Source organism: Gorilla gorilla, chromosome 7 (genome assembly GCF_029281585.2).
Source record: "Gorilla gorilla gorilla isolate KB3781 chromosome 7, NHGRI_mGorGor1-v2.1_pri, whole genome shotgun sequence".
Lineage (NCBI taxonomy): Eukaryota > Metazoa > Chordata > Mammalia > Primates > Hominidae > Gorilla > Gorilla gorilla.
The window spans coordinates 40,031,800-40,039,214 of NC_073231.2; the positions used below are offsets into that span (position 1 = coordinate 40,031,800).

Here is a 7,415-nt window from a genome sequence, read left to right on the forward strand (position 1 = left end):
TTTAAGATTTAGAAAATGTTGGCTTGAGGCCTTTCCCATATTTCACTGGGGTTGCAATTCGTTCTCGAAGATTTCTTCAAATTCCCAAGGGTTTACAATCTCCTGGTCATTTCTGACCCCCGGTTATGATTCCACTGAATTTAACTGTGTCTCATCTTTGCAAGTTGCTTTTTTCTCAACCAATCCAAAGGCCGGAGACCATCCTTTTTGCTTGATTTTCCTCCCCTGAAACTGCCACAGAAGACATTTCTGTATTTAGCAGATCTTACTGAATGTCTGGGAAAATGGAGGGGGGTTTTATATTGAATATATGAGACTTGAATATTAATATTCCTTTCCTAAAATCTTTTGATTACCTCACCAAAAAGAGTTTCTTACCACCACTATCTACGGGATCCAGCCTTCTAACCTTGCTGTTATTTAGAATTGGTCTGTCAAGTCACCACAAGAGTGAATTGCGATTTTGATTAGTTGTAGTAAACATTTAAATTAATTTGAGTCATTTTTTTTTGTTTTAATAGTTTTTTTAAAAACTTACATCTTTGGGGTAATTTGTTGGTAGAGGATAATATGATTTACAAAGAGTTAATGTTTTGCTCATTTGTTTTGTTTGTTTTCAATAATTATACCTCTTTCTCTTGTACTTATGCATTGAATTAGAAGTTTCAAATCAATGTAAAATAATAGCAGTGATAATGGGCATCTTTGTCTTACTTCCAAAATTTTTATATAACAGCCGCCTCCATGTCCTAATGCTACTTTTGAACTATCTTTAATTGGATGTCTTCCTCTGCCTTCCAACTAGAAATATATATCTTAAATTGCTATTGGATGCTATTTGACAGCTCTTCCTTTCTTTGAACTTTCCCCTCCCTGGGCTTCCATGATGCCACATGGCCACAATTTTATTCTTTTCTCTCTTCATTCACACATCCAACCGTTTTCTTTTCTTTCCTCTCTCTCCTCCTTTTCTTCTTTCTTCCTTCCATTTCTTCCTTCATTTATTCTGTTTATTGAACACATCTTCATTAAACATGTTTCCTCTTTTCTCTAAGGCTTTACATTAAGGTACAGCTCTTTCTCATGTCTACTGTATATACCTTTCCAGCTCTTGCCTTCTTGCCTAAATTTAAATCTTGTCTGCAACTCTGACTACTTTCTGCTTGGACATTCCATAGGAAATGCTAATTCATGAGTCCAAAATTAAACTCTCCATTGTTCCTCAAGTCAGCTCATCTTCCAATTTCTCATTTTGTGCCCCCCAAAAATATTGCATCTTAGAATCACTATTGACTTATTTTATCTTCTTATACGCTCATTCCTAACTCTACGCCTTGGTGCATGCTGCTGTCCCCAGCTTAGAATATCTTTTTGCTCCCTTCTATTTGTCCAAATTTTACTCATCCTAAAAGGTAGGTTCAGGCTGGGCACAGTGGCTCACCCCTGTAATCCCAGCACTTTGGGAGGCCGAGGCAGGCGGATCACGAGGTCAGGAGTTTGAGACCAGCCTGACCAACATGGTGAAACACCGTCTCTACTAAATATACAAAAATCAGCCAGGCATGGTAGTTCCTGCCTGTAATCCCAGCTACTCAGGAGGCTAGGCAGGCAAATTGCTTGAACCCGGGAGGCCAAGGCTGCAGTGAGCTGAGATCGCACCACTGCACTCCAGCCTGGGTGACAGGGCGAGACTCCATCTCAAAAAAAAAAAAAAAAAATTGGTAGGTTCTTCCCTCTCCGTGTGGCTGTTCATGACCCCTCCAGCCTGCATGGTTCTCCTCCTTTCTGCATTACCCCAGCACTGGCCTGTGTCATTTGCCATGACCAGGGACACCCCTAGTAACAGAAGAAGGCTGAATTTGAAGTCAAGTCTGTTTGGCTCCAGAACCTGTGCCCTCAGCTTCAAGGCCTTGTCCAGCTCCCCTGACATATTCACTGCTTCCCATCCTTATGCCCCAAGAGGATTCGAGCCAAGTGCAGGTCCCCTGCAGTATTCTCCTTTCTGAACACCTTTAGAAGAACCACCATATTCAAAGAAATCACAGGGACTGGCTACTGTGACATCAAGGGCAATGCATGACCAGATAAATTCCTCTGGCAGTCATGAAATAAGATGGAGCCAAAGCCACCGGAGAAGAAGCTGTGATGCAAGAGGCAGCACATGATGGGAAACAATCCTCTGGCAGTGAGGCCTGAGAGCTGTCTGCGCGAGCCAGGAAAAAGTTCCTGTCATGGTCAGAATCCAGTGTAACTAACTGTAAAATATGACCCAATGAAGAGGTATGTCAGCAACAGACAGAGGCCTCCTTCATGCTGCCCTTGGAGCAATGAACAAAGCGATAAAATTACACTCCAGTGCAAGGGTGAAAATAATAACTACTTCATAACCTTGTTTTATTTATTTATTTAGATGGAGTCTCGCTCTGTCGCCCAGGCTGGAGTGCAATGGCGCCATCTCAGCTCACTGCAATCTCCACCTCCTGGGTTCAAGCGATTCTCCCGCCTCAGCCTCCCGAATAGCTGGGATTACAGGCACGTGCCACCACGCCTGGCTAATTTTTGTATTTTTAGTAGAGACGGGGTTTCACCATATTGGTCAGGCTGGTCTCGAACTCCTGACCTCAGGTGATTCACCCATCTTGGCCTCCCAGAGTGCTGAGATTACAGGCATCAGCCACTGCACCCAGCCCATAAACTTGTTTTAAATTAACTAATACACACTGTGCACTGAGGACTATCCCTGGAAAATAGCAAGTATCTAATAAATGACAGCTATATTATTAATTAAATTATAGCGCCCAAAGTAGAAGATTTTTCTTACCATCTCTATATAAAGACAGAAAGTCTAGGGGGGAAAATACAAAATTTTTAAACCTTCAAATAATTTATTTTATTGGTCAAAAGTTAAAAAAAAAAATCAGGCGGGGTGCAGTGGCTCATACCTGTAATCTCAGCACTTTGAGAGGCTGAGGCAGGAGGACCACTTGAGGCTGGGAGTTCAAGACCAGCCCCGTCAACATAACAAAATCCCATCTCTAAAAAAAAAAAAAAAAAAAAAAATTAATTTTGAAAATTAAAAAAAATCACACTTGCAATTAATGCAACCTAATTAATGAAAAGAGTTATTCAGATCTATTGTTGTAAGTAAATATTAAATATGTTAATAGCTGGAAGTAAAAGATTTCTGAAAATTTAACTATTGCTTCACCGATTATTTATTCTATGCCTATTGTGTGTCAGGCACAATAAGTTCATTGCCCCCATGGGGCATAGAGATTAGCAGCAGGAAAATTGAAGAGTTATACAAATATAACTTATAAAGCTGAGAAGGAGTACAAACTGTGGGTGAGAGTTCACAGAAGTTCTTTGACTAAGTGATATTTAAGATAAAACCTAAAGAATAATTTATCTGGCCAGGTACGGTGGCTCATGCCTATAATCTCAGCAATTTGGGAGGCTGAGGCAGATGGATCACTTGAGGTCAGGAGTTTGAGACCACCCTGGCCACATGGTGAAACCCCATCCCTACTAAAAATACAAAAATTAGGCCAGGCACAGTGGTTCACACCTGTAATCCCAACACTTTGGGAGGCTGAGGCAGGTGGATCACCTGAGGCCGGGAGTTCAAGTCCAGCCTGGCCAACATAGTGAAACGCTGTCTCTACTAATAATACAAAAATTAACCGGGCATGGTGGCTCACGCTTGTAATCCCAGCTACTCGGGAGGCTGAGGCACGAGAATCGCTTGAACCCAGGAGGCGGAGGTTGTGGTGAGCCAAGATTGCACTCTAGCCTGGGCAACAAGAGCGAAACCCCATCTCAAAAAAAAAAAAAAAAAAAAAAAATTAGCTGGGCGTGGTAGTGTGTGCAGTAGTCCCAGCTACTTAGGCAGCTGAGGCAGAAGACTCGCTTGAACCTAGGAGGCGGAGGTTGCAATGAGTCATGATTGTACCACTGCACTCCAGCCTGAGGGACAGAATGAGACTCTGTCTCAAAAAAAAAAAAACAAAAAGAATAACTTATCTATGTTCAAATTGGTGAGGTTAAGCTAATATATTCCAGGCAAAATTCCAAGATGGAAGCAGAGTGGCTTCTTATGGAAAGAACTGAGAGGCCAGTTTCTGGAACAGAAAGAATGGGAGGTGGAATGAGATATGTTAAACCTCAACAACTAGGCAGAGGGATGATCACACAAAGTCTCATAGGTCTTAAGGATTTGGGTTTTTATCCTAAAGGCAACAAGAAACCTTTAAAGAGTGTAAGAAGAGGTCGGGGGTGGTGGCTCATGCCTGTAATCCCAGCACTTCTGGAGGCCGAGGCAAGTGGATCACCTGAGGTCAGGAGTTCTAGAACAGCCTGGCCAACTGGTGAAACCCCGTCTCTACCAAAAATACAAAAATTAGCTGGGTATGGTGGTGAGCACCTGTAATCCCAGCTACTTGGGAGGCTGAGGCATGAGAATCACTTGAACCCAGGAGGTGGAGGTTGCAGTGAGCCGAGATCACACCACTGCACTCCAGCCTGGGCCACAAGAGCAAAACCCTGTCTCAAAAAAAAAAGAAAAAAAAAAAGAGTATAAGGAGAGAATCAACATAATCAAATGTGCTTTAATGGGAGGGTAAGAAGTTTTCACAGCAGTCAGCTTGAGAGATGATGGTTGTGGTGACCATGATACAGAGAGGCAAACTGGTTGAAGATGTATTTAGGAGATAGAATGGGAAAGACTTGGTGATTAATTAATGGGGAGGGGGCAGAGTAAGGAATCGGAAGCCATCAAGTAGTCAAGGAAAAGTCAACAATGACTCCTAGATTTCTGGCTTGAGCAACTGAGGGGATGGTGGCGCCCTTTACTAAAATGGAGGACAGTCTGGAAGCAGTGGCTCACACCTGTAATCACAGCACTTTGGAAGGCCAAGGCGGGCAGATCACATGAGGTCAGGAGTTTGAGGCCAGCCTGGCCAACATGGTGAAACCCCGGCTCTACTAAAAATACAAAAATTAGCCTGGCATGGTGGCGGGCACTTGTAATCCCAGCTACTCGGGAGACTGAGGCAGGAGAATCAGTTGCGCCTGGGAGGCAGAGGTTGCAGTGAGCCGAGATTGCACCACTGCACTACAGCCTGGGCAACAGAGTAAGACTCCGTCTCAAAAAATAAATAAATAAAATAAAATAAAATGTAGGACACTGAAGAAAGTAAGAATTTCTATTTTAGAAAATATTGAGCTTCTTCCCAGTTATTTGCTGCTATAGTCTCATAATGATACAAGCAGTTATATGCATGGGATAAAATAATATTGGGACATTGTAAATTGAAATGAAGTAACCATTTTCATCTTTTCTGCATGGACAAGACATTGTTTTTGGTTTTAAAAAAAAAAGAAGAAGAAAGAAAAAAAAGAAACAAAAAGAAAATCCTGAGTTTTGCATGTCTATTATGACACATGCTGGGAACACGTCCAGTTGACCACTGGATAGACAGTGATGAAGGTCTAAGAAAAGTCTTTGCTGGAGTAATCAATTTAAGAATCACCAGCACGAAGATGGTAATGGGAGTCTCAAGAGCAAATGGGATCACCTAAGAAGCATTTGCTGAGTGACAAGAACAGAGGAACTCAGGATGGAGCCCTTAGGAACCCCAGCATGTAATAAACAGTACAGGAGGAAGAACCATTGGAGGAGACTGAGGAGATAAACCACAGTAGACAGGTCATCAGAAGGACACACCACAAAACCAGGGACAGAAGAGAGGTCATGAAGGGGTGATCGGCTGTGTCAAACATTACTAAGACATTGAGATTTAAATCCAGATTGAAGTGTACATTAGATTTAGTAGCATGGAAGTCTTTTTTAATCTTAGTATGAATAAAGTACCCAAATAACTGAGGCAAAGTTCTCTCAGGTAACCTCTTGATCCCAGTTCACTTGTTTTGGGAACCAGGCTATGCTTGTTTCCTAGAGTGGAATTAAAAGTCAACATGGGTGGCACCTGGGGAGGCCGAGGTGGGCAGATCACCTAAGGGCGGGAGTTCAAGGCCAGCCTGACCAACATAGAGAAATCCCGTCTCTACTAAAAATACAAAATTGGGTGGGCGTGGTGGTGCAAGCCTGTAATCCCAGCTCCTCGGGAGCCTGAGGCAGGAGAGTTGCTTGAACCTGGGGGGCAGAGGTTGCAGTGAGCCAAGATCGTGCCATTGCACTCCAGCCTGGGCAACAAAAGCGAGTTCTGTCTAAAAAAAAAAAGTCAGTATGGGTGCTATGACTACAGGAAATCTACCCACGTGAAAAAGGCATGTGAGGAGAAATGGAGCATGTGAATGATTTATACAGAGGTATTAACAGGAAGATTTTATATATTATTTTCTTTTATTATGCTTTTTAAAAATACTTTTTAAATTTTGAGGATTTGGAAACTCTTTTTTTCTTTTTTTTGAGATAGCATCTTGCACTGTTGCCCAGGCTGTAGTGCAGTGGCGCGATGACTGCTCACTGCAGCCTCAATCTTCCAGGCACAAGTGATCCTTCCACCACAGCCTCCCAAGTAGCTAGGACCACAGGCGTGCACCACCATGTCTGACTAATTTGTTGGGTGTATGTAGAGACAACATCTCCCTATGTTGCCCAGGCTAGTCTCAAACTCCTGGGCTCAAGTGATCCTCCCATCTCAGCCTCCCAAAGTGCTGAGATTACAGACATGAACCACTGCACATAGCCAGAGTTTCTTTAAGAGTATGTAAAAATGTTTATGGATTATACTTTGGGTGGGGGGAGACAATATTCTCAGGAAACAGAAATATGGAGGCTGAATTGGAAAGTGAAGGATGCAAAGGATGACAAAATAGGACATTAGGAATAGAGTTCTTTGGACAGGACACATTTGGCCACAAGGGATAGAAAGAGTCAAGGCTGTGCTAGACGGGAACCTGTGGCCAGGGGAAGTTGCGAAAGTGTTTAATGTTGATGTGAAAAGCTGGCAGACAGGGCAAGACTGGAGTCACAGAGAGTGCAGAAGACACAGTGAGCACAAAGTTCAGAACCCAGAATGGAGACACACCCCCTCCCTCGGTCCAGGGCAAAGGGACGGCAGTTCAGGTGTGGTAATTTGGGGACAGGAAGTTGACAGTGGCTCAGTTGATCACTAGTTTATGAAGTTGAAGGTGAAATCCCTAGCAAGAATAAGAGGGCATAGCAGGTAGTCAAGGGAATAAAGAGGGTGAAGAAGTGTTGGAATGTGTTTCTTTTTTTCTTTTTCTTTTTTCTTTTTTTTTTTTTTTTTTTGAGGCAGGGTCTCATTGTGTCACCCAGGCTGGAATGCAATGGCACAATCTCAACTCACTGCCAACTCTGCCTCCCAGGTTCAAGTCATCCTCCCACCTCAACCTCTTGAGTACCTGGGACTACAGGCACATGTCACCAT

General features: G+C 42.9%; 1 non-coding gene across 1 annotated transcript; it reads left to right on the forward strand.

Moving 5' to 3' along the window:
• Positions 1 to 5,227: 5,227 nt before the first annotated feature.
• Positions 5,228 to 5,358, forward strand: LOC115935691 (small nucleolar RNA SNORA20). Its single transcript, XR_004071310.1, has one exon. It is a non-coding gene; the product is annotated as a small nucleolar RNA SNORA20 (small nucleolar RNA).
• The last annotated feature ends 2,057 nt before the right edge of the window (positions 5,359 to 7,415 follow it).